Here is a 17,206-nt window from a genome sequence, read left to right as displayed (position 1 = left end):
GATTATTACGGGCTACATTAGATTCGTAAAAACAATATAATATAATATTGAGATAATATTACATTAATTTAATTTTGTTTTTACGAATAAAATCTAATTATATTGTGTTTTCAATTTGCAGCATATAAGTATTTTGGCTGTAAGAATTTGGATGAATTGACATTATTCTGCGAAAGATTGTATTGTATAAATCTTTAATTCTTAACCATGTTCTACGACCTTCGTACAGTTAATATCAACTATGACAGACTATATTAGGATGCATACGGTAGGAGCAACTTAAGAATTCAATGATATTTATGTCATTATTTGTTGTTACGAGCGTGGGATGTAATGAGATCACTGCGCTATTGTTTAAGTGAATATTAACACCATGTGACCGTGAAATCGATCAAGTTTTCAATTATTGTGCATAAGAATACAGCAAGTTCAACTTAATGGCCCGTGTAATACTGTAGCTTTCTCATTTTTGCCTTTTTACCAGCTGCAGCTGAACTCCAATTTGCTGTCACTGTTGACTTGTTTACAACGCCAGTATGGTAATACCGGACTAGACCCAATCTAGCTGGATACCTATTATACAAATCAGCAATGCATTCCACCTTCCATATAAGCTAAACACGTATTAATTACTCATATACGTGTAGTTTTAATAGCTCTACGAAGATTAACAAGAGTTCTACATAATATGGCCGATACCCATAAATAGAGAGACTTAATTGCCAACAATTACGATGCATGTAAATCAAATGGTCGTTAAATTAATCTTTTTTTGATTTATAGCAAAAACTGTCGTCTTCTAATTGGTAACGGGTTTGTTGTAATTATTTTCGCTATGGACTACAATTCATAAATTCAATGTGGGTAATTGATTTAATATTGTATGTCCTGTAATAATTGTCACATCGTTGCAGCGCGCAGTGTTACGTTGTTTTTATTAAGAAACAAAAGGACTACAATTTATTATAGTCCACTCCATAAATGTTGAGGGTTGGGCATAAAATCGCAAAACACTGTTCTACTTGTATTAATTTAAAATTTTAAACTCATTGTTTAGCGCTACGAGTATCTACCGAAGATCATTTTTAGGTCAGAATTTTCAGGGAAAATCTCAGGCACTTGTCGTATCAGCCATCGGTTCTACGGCAACTGTGACCAGCCCACTGCCACCTCAACTTGTTGATCCTTTGGGCAATATCGATTACCTTTGTTCTCTGTCGGTTAGTGGTGTCTTGCGGAGCGTGAGACGCCCTGCAGCAAGATGTGATGATAAATGTAAAGCAGCTGTTGGAAAAGAAAAGTCTAGTGTATAGAGAAAGGTCTATGTTGACCTGTGGATAAACAATGACTGATAAGAGGAAAGAAAATAGGGCGACAGGATAAGTATGTTTAAGTTTGTAGCCCAAAACAACGCTTGAATGGAAGGGTGAAAATTTCAAAATACCAAAACTATAGAATTTATTAAGTTATTTATTTACACACACATTTAAAGGCACTTAAATGAGTTAACCCCAGTCAGAGGTCAGCTCGATTACATCAGAACGAAAAGATCGTCACGTACCTCCATTAATTCGCATTGGGCACGCGTGGTCAGCCTTTGCATTATAGTATCCTGTACTTTTCATGCTTATTTTATGGTTAACTCATGTCTATGTTACTAGGACTTGGATAATGACCGTAAACTCATAGTGGATAGGGGTTCACCAAATTCTCCATGATTTTTATTCGTGTCAAATAAATATAGATTTACTTCACCATAAGAAATATACAGTATTTCTTATGTAGTATACAGAGCGTCAAGTGAGTTTAAGCGTTGTTTTCTGTGAATGACACAAACTGTAGTACCTACACAATTTCTACAACTACAGTTTAGTATGTCCTTGTGTGACCACTATGCTGCTATTTCAAACATGAAAACAGACTGCGAAAACCTAATAAACTATAATTGGCGCCCGTAGGCGACGTGATTGTACTTAGATAGGCCTTGGCCTTTTTCAGAAATCTGTTTTGGCAGCCCGGCCACTTAACACTATGCTACCTGAGCTTATAAGGCTCTACGAACTTTCCTTACCTTGTGAGTAGTACGTTCTGTTGACTAGAGATTTATAGATACTAAAAATTTTTAAGCCTTTCGCTGAAATGAACTTATAAGTGGAACTTTTTCTTTTATTTATGAATATTTAAGTATTAGAGTATAGAGACAGATTAAAACATGTTTCTAAATAAGAAATGACTAGAATACTCAGTTGTGGCAATGATTAAAGCATTTCAAAATCTTCACAAAATAAGTAACTACTCAAGTAGCAATTTTAAGTAATTGTATTTACATTATTGATCAAACCATGAACTTTAATACAAGTTGATGATTACCTACATGATGTTAATTGCTATCGAAGCTTGCTGACGGCAAATGTCTCGGATTGATGATCAGGAAGACGGTTATTAACGCATTGCGTGCGCTTGATCATTACAACGCTTACAGCTGGATTACCGAATCATGGTAGTTTGTTATTGTAACATTTGTAACACCGATAACCGCTTATGTCACGTGTAAACAACGACTTGAAGTTACGCTTAATTAAAAACTTCGGTATTTCTGGTTTCTGGATGTTAACACTTCTTTTGTTTTTGACAACTTTTAAGTATTATTTGGGAGACATAAAACGTAGGGTATAAAATCGTTGTTGAAAAAAAATAATACATAGATGTCTTCCTTGTTCACACACAAGGAAGAAAAACTTAAAAGATATTCAATAAAGATTTTCTCTTATTTTATACATGATAATGATTACAGACTAATAAATTAAATATTATTTCAATAATGCAAAGGTTACAAAATCCGACAGCTTCAGTTCGCCACGTACAAGTGTGTGCTGTCAAATTCTCACTTTCGTCAGCTGACCAAACATCAGCACAATAACCGATAAATATCATTTACCCGTAGGTATGTGCAACTACAACGTTACACAATTTACGAATTTCGTCTCTGTTCACAAATCGATAAGGACCACGATGTAATAGCATAATAGCTACAAGAATTATTTAACCATCCAATATACCAAGTGGTCGAACGTGGCGCAACAAAAGAACACTATTTGCCCAGAGGCTGCGGGTAACCGATGGTGTATCTATAATGGTGGTAATTACTAGCCAGTTAACTGTAATTTTATGCCGTTTAACAATAATTAATGATAAAAGGTCATTGAAGTTCGACCGTTCAGTTGCGTGGGTGTCTTTGCGCGTCGATTAATTATTACCACTAATTTATCAGCGTTTATAATTCAAATGAATTCATCAATGGTTTGATTTGTTAAAGGTAGAGAACGGGTGGGATGGTTTAATAAAAAATGCATTATTTTTGAAAATTCACGAGAACGTATTTAATCTTCGTGAAAAAAAAACAGCAAAAATGAGAATTAATCGGTATCAGTATTAAACAATTTTATTGTCCCCAAGTGGTGCAGGCATATTTGGCATTGAGTGTCCTAAATAGACTCTACATCTTTTACTGTTTGTTTTAGTCTGCATTAAATTCAATTGGTCATTACATTTCGTGAAAATGTACAAACGGCTAACGAACTTTTCTATTAATAAATCCCTACTAAATCATAGTTTTAGTGACTAATAACTGCTCTTCTTAGTAGGGCACTCTTGTCAGAGTGGTCGTGGTTGCACTGACGAGGTACACGGTGGGGTGTTCGATATCATCTCCGAGGGTAGCTCTCCTGGCGATGTGCTTCCATTTCTGACGGTTAAAGCGAGTGCACAGAACCATGGTGGACTCAGTAGCCTTTGTGATGGCGTCTATCCAGCGGGTTGGCGATCGACTGCGTGCTCTCTTGCCTTCCACCTGGCCCTGATATCTCCATCGAGTTCTCATTTCTAGAGACGTGACCAAAGAACTTCAGTATTCTGTATTTCAGTAGGTAGTACTGTAATATGTAGTAAATAAATATTAATTACCTATGTTGGCGGTAAGTCGACACGATGGATAGGTTCAATGTCTGTTTTCATAGACCGAATAATAGATCCTAAACAATAGCTTTTAGAGTTCCGTAAGACTTGAGAAAAAAAAAGATCACAGAAAAGGTTTTCTTGACATAAACTTTGTATACTTTAAAGATGTGAAAGATGTATTTTGAGATATTTGGAAACGTTAAGTGAATATAAATAATAGTAGGTAAGTATATACTTTTTCAGTACCTATTTAAAATTATAGGGGTTCATGGAATGTTTTTACACAACATGCGTGTAATACGAATGTAATTTGCGAAACCACCTGAACATTAATATAACTCGCACTTGACCCGTCTTTTTTGCCAAAAGCATGACTCAAAAGTTAAATTATATTGTTATAAACAATCTATAGTATCAGTGTGGGTGTAAAAATACCACCCACACCCCAGTAGGTGGTAGACCTCGGATCGTGTGCCAAAATTAAGTTTTTTATTGTGAATCATCAGCATGCACAATTAGATAGAGGTATTTGGCATTGTAATCATTACTTATTTATTGGACATGGTACCTACCTCTTTACAGTATTCGTGATTTAATTTGCTAATAAATAAAATATTTATTTTATTTATAGTTATTTTGCACGCAGTTAAAAATACAACATTTTAGTACTAACTTCGATGCAAAATAAAATGGTTTCTTTGAAACTTACGGCTGCTTACTATGTTGAAGAATTAGATAAAAATCTTGAGTAAATATAGAGTTTACATATTTTACTTGGGCTCGGCATTTCATTAAAAATATCATATCCTCTCATCAGCATGGAAATGTACACGCGCATCGTTAAATTGCAAATGAAATGTTTTCTTATGCTTATCGCTGGCAACAGATCATCAAGATTGACAGGACGGCCGCGAAATGACCATAGCAAGCAGTAAGGCTCGGCGTAAACGGATCACTCGGTCACAGCCACTGATGGCTGTCACGCACGCGCCACTTCCTTTGGTACTGCGCAAAGATGACGATGGTGGTTGGTGGATAGCGCTACAATTTTTGATAGATTTGCATTTAATGGCCTCGCCGGTACTCCGATAAAGCCCTTAAAATCACTCAAGAATAGAATACACCAGTTTTTGGATCTCAATATACCGTGAAAATGTTACGTTACAGTCGACAGTCTAATAAAGTTGTGGGCATTTCCATCGTGCCCACAATAGTGGCAACCGCTTGTGTCGTGGACACTTAGTCGCAATGGATGCTACTCGCCACATTTCCTTACAAAACGTTAAATTAAAAAGCATGTTAACAGCTTGTCGCCAGCCGCCGATGACTGTGGTAAGTCGCCCGTATGCGCGGAGCCGTACTGACTCACTGGTTCCCGGCCACCGCAGGTAATGTCAGGCTTTGTTGTGACCGATGGTTCACTTTAGATCAAATCCTGTGTTTATTCCACGATTAGTCATCACAAAATATTTACTAAGGTTCACTTTGAATCAGCGAGTATTTTTCCATCCTTTTTATGCTGTTCTGATTAGGTATGACTTACTCATATTAACTGAAGGTAATCTTATTAGTAATTATAATAGTTACTACTACTACTTAATTATAGAGAGACTACATTACGATAATTAAATGAAAACATCTATAGGTTTATGTATGATTGTCTTATTAGAATATCGTCGCTTTCGCGTTCGTGAATGGAAAAACGCCCATTTTCTATTGAATTAAGTTAGTTTTGAAATAAAAGTGATTTGATTTGATTAGGGAGAAAATAATTTTATTCAACTACATAGGCTTGGTATACGATATGACGTTATTTCCTTCATTATTCTGTGAACAGTTTACAATTAATCTGAATAGATACTAAGTTAATTATTTGGCCCAATCTTGTTTCGCCCACGTCATAGTGAGTTATTAATGTCCTTACCTACACCACGTATTTTGGAGCGTTGGTGTGATCGCCTACATAAATAAATTCGTGCATTGATAATTTTCTAATATTAACCCCAATTCACACTAGCTCTATTGATTTCTGTGTGATATTTAATAATTTAAAAAGTATGCTCTTTATTTTTCGTAAAACTGGTTGGATTAATCTATGGTGCCATTGGTGTCTCGAAAAGACACACTAGGGTTGTGAATAACATACGCGATCATTACACGATAAAATAAGACACAACCAATAATTCTCGTAAGACTCAGGGAGATCAGAGAGTTATCTTTTCAAATATAAAAACTCATAAAACTTATTTTCTTTGTGCAAGGAGGCTTTAAAAGCACTTTTACACGTATATCTCGTGGTAGAGTAATAATAATAAGATTTATTAAGTCCCTTCAGTTCCTTTTATCGTACACTATGATAAAGACAGGACTGTATAGGTAATATTTTTTTCTAAATGCTTCTTTAAAGTACGTAGGTACTCGTACATGTAACTTTATTTCAGGATACCATATCCAGAGCTGTACATCATAGACGTTGTTCAATTTCGATAATAAATAAATACTGCTGCTTGAAACCAAGCGCGACTTCTGAGAAATATAGGTATGTACCTTTTTTTGTTTCACTTTGTTGTAGAATCCCACCTAATGCACCTATGTGACAAAATGTCAGATAAAAGAGGTAGCTTAAAGCAGATTGTATCGCGGATCACTTTATTGGCAGCACCTGGATTATGACATCGGTGGTGTCTGCTGCGCCTACGCATCATTGACATGCATCTGGGTCCGGCGATAATAAACAAGATCGGGTATGGGTAGCCAGGGTTGATCACACTGATCGTAGTTTAAACTATAAACCTAAAACACTGAAATTACTATGCCATATTGTCTGAAAATTTTCCTCTTTAAAATGTGAATTTTCCTCTTCTTAACTGTACCTCAACAATAATTTTGTTTTTTTATTCGTGTGTTAGACTTTAAAAACTACTTACAAGTTTGAATTGAGAATGTTACTAGGTATGCAAAATCACTTGAAACCTATGTTACAGTTAAGCTTTTACATATACAAATACATTTGTTTTTATTTCATTCAAAAATACCAAGTAGTTATGATTTTATAAGCATTCAAAGTTCGCTTAAATATCGAGTCCCGCCGACGGTCACGTGACCCTGCGTGACGTACATTCACAGTGTCCGCTCACTAGACAACGGATATAAACATACCTACTTAAATACATTTTTTTTGTAAATACATACTTATACAGGGTGTTAGGTAAATGGGTATATGAGCCGACACTAGCCCATGTTAACATGGTCATATAAATGGTATGGTGAAGTCAGAAAATTGATATCTTCATTTTAATTATTTTATTTTTCATACAAATCGGATTTTATAAAATGTATTTAGTATGAAAATTAAAAAAATTAAAATGATGATATCAAATTTCTGACTTCACCATACCATTTATATGCCCATGTTAACATGGGCTAGTGTCGGCTCATATACCCATTTACCTAACACCCTGTATACATATTAACATCCAGAATTCCAGACCCATCACAGAAATTAAAATTTAACCAAACCCAAACTTGATGCGATTATGTCGTTTTATTGCGAATTACCTTCCAGCTCCATCATCAGACCCTGATTACTGTATAGAATTGAAGTACTCATCAATACAAAACAAACGAGCCCAAACTCGATGGATTTAAGTCGTTTTATTATAGAGTTCCTATGGCCACCTTCCAGCTCCATCATCAGATCAGCTCCATGTCATAATAATATTGCATGGTCATCCAAATCACATGTTTATGCGAAATTTCAGCTTAATCGGTTGTACGGAAGTGGGTCTTAATTCAGCTTGCAAGATTCCACCCATACAAATATGAGCCAGTAACTGTACTATGACGTCACACGCATAAAATGGCGGGCCGGCCGCCGCCCGCACTTTTAAAATTCAATATCTTGGAAACTAATTGACGTATCGAAATAATTCTTTCACGTGTATTTTTTTTATTTTTATCAGAGAATACAGAAAGCTAAAAAACAAAATTAGTGAACATTCTTCATTGTGTTTTTAGGGTTCCGTACTTCAAAAGGAAAAAACGGAACCCTTATAGGATCACTTTGTTGTCCGTCTGTCTGTCTGTCAAGACCCTTTATCTCAAGAACGCGTGGACGTATCAAGCTGAAATTGACATGAAATACTCAGGTCTATTGTCCCTTTAAGCTGTGAAAATATCAAACTTCTAAGCCAAGCCAATCAAAAGTTACAGCCGATTATGTCGATATTTTCAACAAATTTTCGACACTCGCAAAGGAATCAAAACCTACAGGATACTTCCCGTAAACTCAGAATCTTGAAATTTGGCATGAAGCATTGTCATATAATGCAAATATAGGAAAAATTGCGAAAATCACATTTTTTTAGATATATAATATAAAAAAATATTTTAATAAAATGAAACTTAAAATTGCGAAAATGATAAATTTGAAGTTACATAAAATATTAAAATATTATTTTTGCTTACATGACATAAAATATTTTTTTAATAATTATAAACTTACTACCTACCCTTTTTCACATGAACGCGTAGAGATATTAAAGTTGAAATTCATATCAAACACTTCTTAAATCTAATTGCCTCTAAACTGTGAAAAATTCTAAATCAACGCAAAAATTCAAAACGCTAAGGTCTACCTATAATCATACCGCATATTTTGAAATTCGCTACTACTCGCAACGGAATCAAAACTTAAAGACTACTACGATATCTAGTACCTAAGTAATTTGATTTAATACGTCATAAATTGTAAACCGCTACGTTTGTACGGCGGAACCCTCGGTGTGCGAGTCCGACTCGCAATTGGCCGGTTTTTTTAGTATACATACAATATGAATTTAGTGCTTTATTGCAATTTTTAACTGCCAACACAGGCATGCATATTTAAGTACATATCGGAGAGAAAGATTCTTTATCAGCTCGCAATGTTTATCGGCAAAGATATTCCTCATCGAACCCTGGTTCATTAAGAGGTTTCATAATGAAGTTTCATTTCTGAAACAAAGTAAGTTTTGCCAGCCCTGCCTAGCCGGTCCTCCCACCGATTTGTCGAGGGGCTCTACATTACATACCTCGCCTCTAAACGTTTTTGCGCTGCATACGCTTATCCTCAGGGAACTGCATTAATGTTATTGGAATGCAAGAGACATTCACAGTTTTATAAAGGCTATTGTATGGTAAAATGTGAAATTAGCCTCTTTGAAACTGCATGCTTCAGTGATAGATATTTCAGCAACTTCATAAATGTGCAGATGCGAGGAGATGAGGTAAAAAACATATTGCAGACAAACTTATATGTAAAACAATTTATTTGTTGTGATTTTCAGTTTTCAGTATTATTCGATTGATCATCAATTATGTCGGGCTGATATGCGGTTTGTGATCAGATTTGGTTATCTTCCTATAGTTTTTGGGTTACCACTATTAAACATAATTCATATGCAATGTTAAATCAATAATATCTAATAGTTAACAAATAATAATAGTCGCTTAGAGAATGCTACGTTGGATATTAAGGCAGATTTACGAACTTCGAAATGTTACCTATTGATACTTTAGAAACTTCATAATTTATCTATTTTATTACCTGTTTGGTTTATTATTCATATTAACTAGCTATTTAAATATGCTTCCGTACAGCGTAAATAAAGTTGGAATTACTTTATGTAGGTATTTAATTTAATTCTTCGCTTGACATTGTCGGCGACGCGCAGTAATGACTATAGTGTGCATGACGTACAGAAACATCTGTAGCTATTATAGGTATTTCTACTACTTTACATGTCATAGCCGTAGCAATGACACATTCCACATCAATACGATATATCTTTACAATCTCAGCGTATTGAGGAAATCGAGTCTATTTTTAATGATGATTCAGTATTTACCTACAACTCGTTAACTCTAACATCCATTTAAATCGTAAGGAGCGGACGTCGCGCGTCGTTAGATCCTCGAGATGACTTCACTTCACTAATTTATTTTCTAAACGCAAACCAGTTTGAGATAAGGACTTAGAGACTTACGTGAAATGGACTTTAGTTCCATAGTCGGTTATAATTTGAATAAAATAAATTTGGTCGCCGCCTGAGGTTGCGTGGACGCGGTTTTCCATGTTGATCCTCGCCCCACTCCGGCACACGCGCGGCGTTTCCGAGCCATAACATAGTTTAGTCTTCTGTCTCTCTCGTGACCGCGTGTGCCTACCACTCCGTCACTAAACTATTTCCGTTACATTTTTCTCGCTTTTCTGAATGAAAAGTTGACGTATCCGAGATTTAAAGTGTGTGTGACTGTGCCATATAGTTTAATAATTTATCGACCGAAGTTTAGTGATTAACAGGTGTTTCAGTGGCTGGAAGCTAAAGTAAACAAACACGTGCATCCTTCAGTGTCATTCAGCCTGAAGGCTGATAGTTCATATTCAGAGGTTAGTGAAGTGTTTTTCTCATAATATTTTGCAATTATAATTTGGAATAATGTTGTGTAACATATTATTGTAATTGTAGAAGATTTTTGAAAAACTTTTACGAAACCGAAATTGAATGGATTTGAGTAATTTTTTAAAGTTAATGTTTTAGTGATACATAGTAATATGTAGGTAATGTTATGATCCTAGGAAATTGCTTAACTTATTTAAACTTTTCCCGCGCAAAGCTCCGCAGGAGCTTTCGATAAGATAGGCTTCTCATGCAATATTTTCATTTTGTACAATATTATTAATTTTAAAACTTACAATAGGTAATATTTATTCGCACTTTGATGATCACATAAGTAAGCTCAATCAATAATAAGCTATTTTACCTATGACCTTATACATAATAAAATGTGACCAAATATTTTATTGAGAATACGCCTGAATGATGTCATAAATACTCAAATGTTTGTTTGCTTGCCTTTTTCCGGCACTTTTGGATAACAATGACATAACTCATAAGTAATGCAAATTCTGTTGACGCATGTAGGTGTCCCCTCATAGTTAAGAAGCAAGTGGCCATACTAGAAGGTTGGACAAACCGAATTATCATACATATTTGCATAATTATTTGCAGTAATTATTTCCTGTGTGCGAAGGTTAGAGAATTTAACGACATTGAAGAGTTTTATAGGTCGGTGTCGTAAAAACCAAGTAATTTAAGGATACTTGTATCAGAATCTGAGAACACGTGCTATATCTAAGACCTCATCATCATTATTTATGTTTTAAGGTCAAAATCAGATTCTATTTCTAATAAAAAGGAATTTTTAGAAACTGCATCAATAAAGTAAACAACATTTAAGATTAAAATATTTTATAGAGGGTTCACGCCGTTTACGGTGTAACAATGTTTGAGCTACAATATTCCTTATCACAGGATGCAGCGCTCTAGCAGTGCAGGCACGTAGTTAGGTATTTGAAATAAATTAGACAAACACATCATACTATCTAAAATGGGTTTACTGTAATTTTTTCTAGTTTAATTAATTTTTAGGTAAGATGGCTTTTAATGAGTAGGTACTTTCGCAAGTCCCAAAGTGTACTAAGTATCAAAAGGACTAGAAAATATAGTTACTTACAGTACAACACATTACTCATTTGTGTCCTTTGGTGCACTGAACTTTATATGGAGGTAAACGGTTCTAAAAACATGAATGTCGTTTTAAATTCTTCCCACAATTGATGGAATCTAAGAGTAAAAACAAGACTTGCCTAATGATACGTCCAAAGATTATGATTACTAATGTAGCATGGTCGCCGACAAAAAAACGAATGAAAAACATGGGCATAGGCGTTATTATATTAGATTGAGGCGTAATGACACGCGGCGGCTGTCAGGCGGCGCCCACGCATGCATTGTCAATCACTCAGCAGATCGACGCTTACAACTGTTTACAACGAATTTGGATCATTGACATCCCCAAAAAGCCATTTATTTAGTTAGGACCTTTTTCAAATAAGTGTTCATTTCGATCCCGATTTAAAATCATTGTCATGTAAGTTATGATGATTGCCAAACCTGAATTAGGGACCGCCATAAACACATTAAATAAAGTTTGTTATGGCCGCCATTTTTCTTAACTGGTTTGCGGGTTTATGACTTGATAAATTAATGTTATTTACAACTCATTAACTGTCGAACACGAGCTAAAGTTAATTTTAAATTAAACATCTCGATACTTGAATTTTGAAACAAGTTTCTGTGGGCAAAAAATAAGTGTTTGGTATTTTACCTTGTATTATAAAATCTCAATCATAAATATCAAAAGCTTCATTAAGTAATACAGTCGTTAAAGTTTATTTATAGTGAGAATTGCGCTCTAATTTAATTTACCTTTAGTTATTTTTATGAGACTTCATATTATTGAGATAGAGCTGTTGTAAAGACATTATCTTTTTTTGGCCGAGTTAAGTTTCTCTGAGCAATTTATGATAAGATTTTATAGGCTATTACTACTCTATGATTTATTTGTAATCGTTATTACGAGTATTATTGTGCTCAAATGTAATAAAAATTTAACTGGGTTTTAGTATACAGGTAGGTAATAAGCGAAGACACACCGGATCTAAAATGCATTGTATTTACTATAGTGGTCCATAACAGTGAGTAATTCTGTTATTATTCAATGCAAAGTTGCATAAACAGTTTTTTTTTCCGCAGAACGAATTAGCCAATCGTATTATAAAAACCCGTGATTAACCCAAGCATCCGTTAAACTCATCGTTTCGCAGTTGAGCTTTGGTAGAGCCGGACTGGGCTAATTTGGGCAAAAACTATACTTGTCACTTGGTCTACCTTAGTCATATCCGCGCGTGATAAGCCTCGCTTCCAGGTAAAGCTATGTGACTACGACTGACTGTTTAGTTACCTGTTACCAAACGATTGTACAATGACAATACAAATACCAAGAAACATGTATTTACTGGGGATTATAGTTCTTTGAACTCTATGGAGACAAAGTAATGTTCAATATCGGCAATAAATTAGGAGTATGAAGTAAATAAACAATGTTCCAAGAATTACAATATTGTCTACTATAAATATTATTCACGCGAATGTAAATCTGGTTGTTAAGTTTGTTATGTTTTCACGCTCTAACCTTTTAAACAAAGATCATTTGATTTTAGTAACAGATCGAACCTGGGAAGTGTAGTAAAGCTCTTTTGTCACTTTATGTCGCGAAAAACATAAAAAAACAAACAGTGACAATAATTAAATTGCGAAGTATTTTATTATGTTAGGATTATGATGCCATACATGCCACTGGTAGAAATAAAGTGTTTTTGATCGTAAGATACGCGGTGTATTTAACATAATATTTTATTTCATATTTAACAGGCCGAAATACATCAATGCTCGTTGATCTGATAGAATACTACGTATTTGCCTTTTCATTTGTAGAGACAAATTGAAAAAAGTGAATGAATTACTTCTTTGTATAATGTGGTGAGGGACAACAGATTTCTTTAAGTTATTACCTATACTATATAGAAAACAATTTATCTAAACGATTTTGTATTATTCATTTACATTAATTACGGATTGGACAACAATGTAAGAGTCTGTACTATGAACTTATCTATAAACATCAATCTGTATTTAATTTTATTACAGTATTGTTGTGTTTTTATACATTCCGCCTCCGTCTAATTTGGAGTCAAATATTTTGACCGACAAATCTCCTACAAAGTGCAAACGAAGCGTATAGTTTTCCTTCTATGTGTGTACTTACATGAGTCTTCACAATTTTTTGGGGACTTATTAACTATACTTATTGTACTCGTAATTTAATACACCATCAGTTACTAATTTACATTTCACCTTCATTTTATTTAAATTCAAACAAATATTTTTCTGAGAATACTTCTACAAATTATAAATGGTGTGTGAATAATTATAATTACACATTTACGAGTCTTTTACATAAATAGTGAATGTTTTTGTATCTTGTAAATAAATAAAAGATCATATATGTATTTAAAACACAGTCAGTTCAAGCATTTAGGTACCTAAGTAGGTAAGTAAAAACAGTGCGTAATAAAACTGCATCTCAAACAACAAAGTTAAACCTGAACGACATAAATTAAGTTCTTCAACGCTACTTATAACTTAATAAAACGCAAGCTACAGTATCTTAATAGGTTGTAAATTAGCCACAAAATGGCCTGTATGTTAATTATTTACAATCTGGAATAGGTTTGTTGGCGTTCGCATTCCGCGCCAGGCCGAGGCGACGTGATTACAGTGAGCCAATAACACTTTAGCCCTTAAGCATTTAAGTGTATTGTAGCACGATTATCCTGTGGACCTATTCTTGTGTACATTAACTTTATCGGTTATAGTAATTTAGGTAGGACTATATTATGTTCTTATTCTATCCCCCTATTAATAAAAAGTTACATCTAGGATGAACCTTGGATTAAAATGATATTTCCATACTAAATTACAACTTAAGCCAGAGTTCAACTAGGGTGTAACTTTAATTAATAAAGGGGTTATGAGTTTTATTTATTATCATACTCGTAAAGATGATAATAGAGCAAACTGCGACACGTCAGCCTCCCATTAACGCATGCCATTGAACCCGATCTCAGGCTACCCTTGCATCCTGCATCTTTCCTTGTTGCTGAAGGACCACCCCACTGATAATATCGACACCAGCAGGCCGTAGCGGATTGACGGCCGTATTCCCAAACATTACTATGAGGTCTGACAGTCCGCGTGAACGCACAGGGTGACACACGAACCAATCACAGACCTCTATTCAACGCTATACGTTCGATTTGCTGCTTCATATAAGCAAGCATCGTTTGTGAATACGGGCGTGAGTTAATCTTATAAATAAAATGTGATCATGCCCAAAACTGCCAAAACAGTTCATACAAGTTGGTGACAAACCGAATAAGAATGTGGTCGACAGTTTCAAGATCTTTACTTGACTTGTTTACACATTTTGGCATATTTAAGTAATTGCTGCTGCCTTTGCGGTAAGCAGAGTAAACATTAAAAATGACGGTAGGTAATTGATACCTTCGTTGGTGACAACAATAATTATGGTTAGTATAGTATCTTAGCTTTCACGTTTCAACTCAATTCAAAGCACGTTCAATACTGGACGTTTGGATTTTCACAATGACCGATCCTGCGCTGCCCGCATCCAGGCGCTTCCAGCGACCTTCACTAGATTGACTAGACTAGATTCGTTGTTAGCTTTATACTACTCGTATTTGGAGCATTTATTTACGTGTCACAGTAAAATAGACTTGGCAACATGACTGGTCAATTTAAAAAATCTGGTTAATAATTTATTGTAGGTAGGACCTTCGTCAATCAGACGACCGCGCTGTAGCCTTGTCTTTGTTTTTGCTGCTGCGCTACTCATGCGCACCCAGCTGTCAAAAGCGCCATGATCACGGATAAACTGAAGCAAATGGCTGTGGGTATATCTGGGACTGATAAGAATAAGAATAAGAATAAGAATAAGAATAAGAATAAGAAAAACTTTATTTGACACAAAAGAAAACAGAAAAACAGAACAAAGGGACTTAAAACTGTACACGCATATTTTGTGCCAAAAAGGCGCCCGCTCAGCATTAATCGAGCCACGCGTGCATGCACGCGTGCCCCGACGCTGGTTTTCAGCGGGTGCCTCTCCAACCAACATTTTAAATACAAAAAACAAAACATTAAACAAGACATTGACAAGAGGGCGCCACTATCAAATTTTGCCATGTTGAGAAAATACACACAAAAAAATAAAAATAAAAAAAAATTAGGAATACAACACTGGAGTCGACTCATGACGCCAGCCCCCCTAGACAAAATGCACCTTTATAAATGAATCAAAAATCGAATTTGTCAAAAAATCCATAGAAAAAAAGGCTTAGCGATCGCTTTTGGACTGACTTGCAAATATAATGTGCACCTTGTCCAGACCCACAGGATAAATGTCATGGCCATGGTTATGGCCAACCCAGTGTGCACCAATGCAAGGACAAAAACAAAAAATCACACAATCACAATTCACAGATCGACCAGACAAACATAAAATAAAAACCTGATCTATCTACCCTACCTCAAAGACAACATTGACGACGGTACCATTGAACATTAACTTACTAGTTACTCGAACGAGTTCTCGTTACTCGATACGCGTAGCAAAATTAAATAATTGATGGTACCAAAATTATAGTACTCGTACTACTGGATTCGGGAAATTCGACAATTTTAACCCGCTTTCAAGAATTTGTTTCTTAATTTCAATGGACTCCCTGATCATTATTGGTTTATAATGGCGCACTGTCGATGTAATCTGAGGGTTATGGACTCAACCCACTCATTTAGACTCGATTCGATCGATGTTCCATAATAGCATATTTTTGCGTAATATTCTTGACTGCTTTTGTGTGTTATTTCATACATAATAATATGGCCAAATTGTTTATGATGATGTCTTTTGTGTTTGACAAATATATAGTTTTGTAGGTGTTTACGTTATCAGGGTAATGTAAAGCTACTACATCATGTAGTTAATCGACTCTTAACTTAAGATATTTTATACATTTCTGCAAAAGATATTTCGTATCGCATCATATTATGTCACAATCACGCTTGATCGAAAGTTAAGAAAAAATATAGTGTCACGTCACCTCTATAGCTATCGTATTATGTGTAACTTTCTAAAGGGTCTAGACAATAATTTTTTGGAGTACTTATACTCTACAAAAAATTCTTATAGATTGAGTCGAAGAGATCGAGTTAAACGAACACTCTAGAATCATATAGTTCTCACTGTACCTCGTACATCATAACTACACGTAGGTAGTACCATTCTGTCATTTGTAAGGCCCATACGTGTTACCTTGAATCGAAAAGTCCCATGCTTTGGATGCAGACTTTTGAATAAGAAATGAAGGATACGTGTATTAACTTGGCATTGAGGTGTCAGAGTTCTATATTCGCATCACGCACCATTCGCGTCCGACACTCGTCGCGCGTCACGCACCAGTGTCGAGGCTGCGCCTGCGACTATGACCCCTAAGAATACCCACGCTTTTCGCGAATTCCACGCACAAACATAAACACATCTTAAACATTACCCATTAAGGATTAGATCTCCACGACACGGAGGCCGATGTTGACAAGGCAATGACGGAATGTCACAGGAATTACAAACAGGTGACCTAAGTCGTAATGAGGTTAGTCAATTAAAGTCATTAAATCTTAGAAGTATAAATATTTAAAGGCGGATTTACTTGAAGCTTGAATAA

The 17,206-nt window shown here is 35.2% G+C and overlaps 1 protein-coding gene across 1 annotated transcript in view; it reads left to right on the top strand.

Moving 5' to 3' along the window:
* The first annotated feature begins 10,113 nt into the window (after window positions 1-10,113).
* The window catches only part of LOC135075097 (serine/arginine repetitive matrix protein 1), a 131,027-nt gene continuing 123,934 nt past the window's right edge, over window positions 10,114-17,206 (top strand). Inside the window, exon 1 of the mRNA XM_063969436.1 lies at window positions 10,114-10,387. The gene's annotated coding sequence lies outside the window, so the exon portion shown is untranslated. The remainder of the gene's footprint in view (window positions 10,388-17,206) is intronic.

This window comes from Ostrinia nubilalis, chromosome 10, assembly GCF_963855985.1.
Source record: "Ostrinia nubilalis chromosome 10, ilOstNubi1.1, whole genome shotgun sequence".
Taxonomy (NCBI): domain Eukaryota; kingdom Metazoa; phylum Arthropoda; class Insecta; order Lepidoptera; family Crambidae; genus Ostrinia; species Ostrinia nubilalis.
This window is presented reverse-complemented; position numbering and strand designations above follow the sequence as displayed.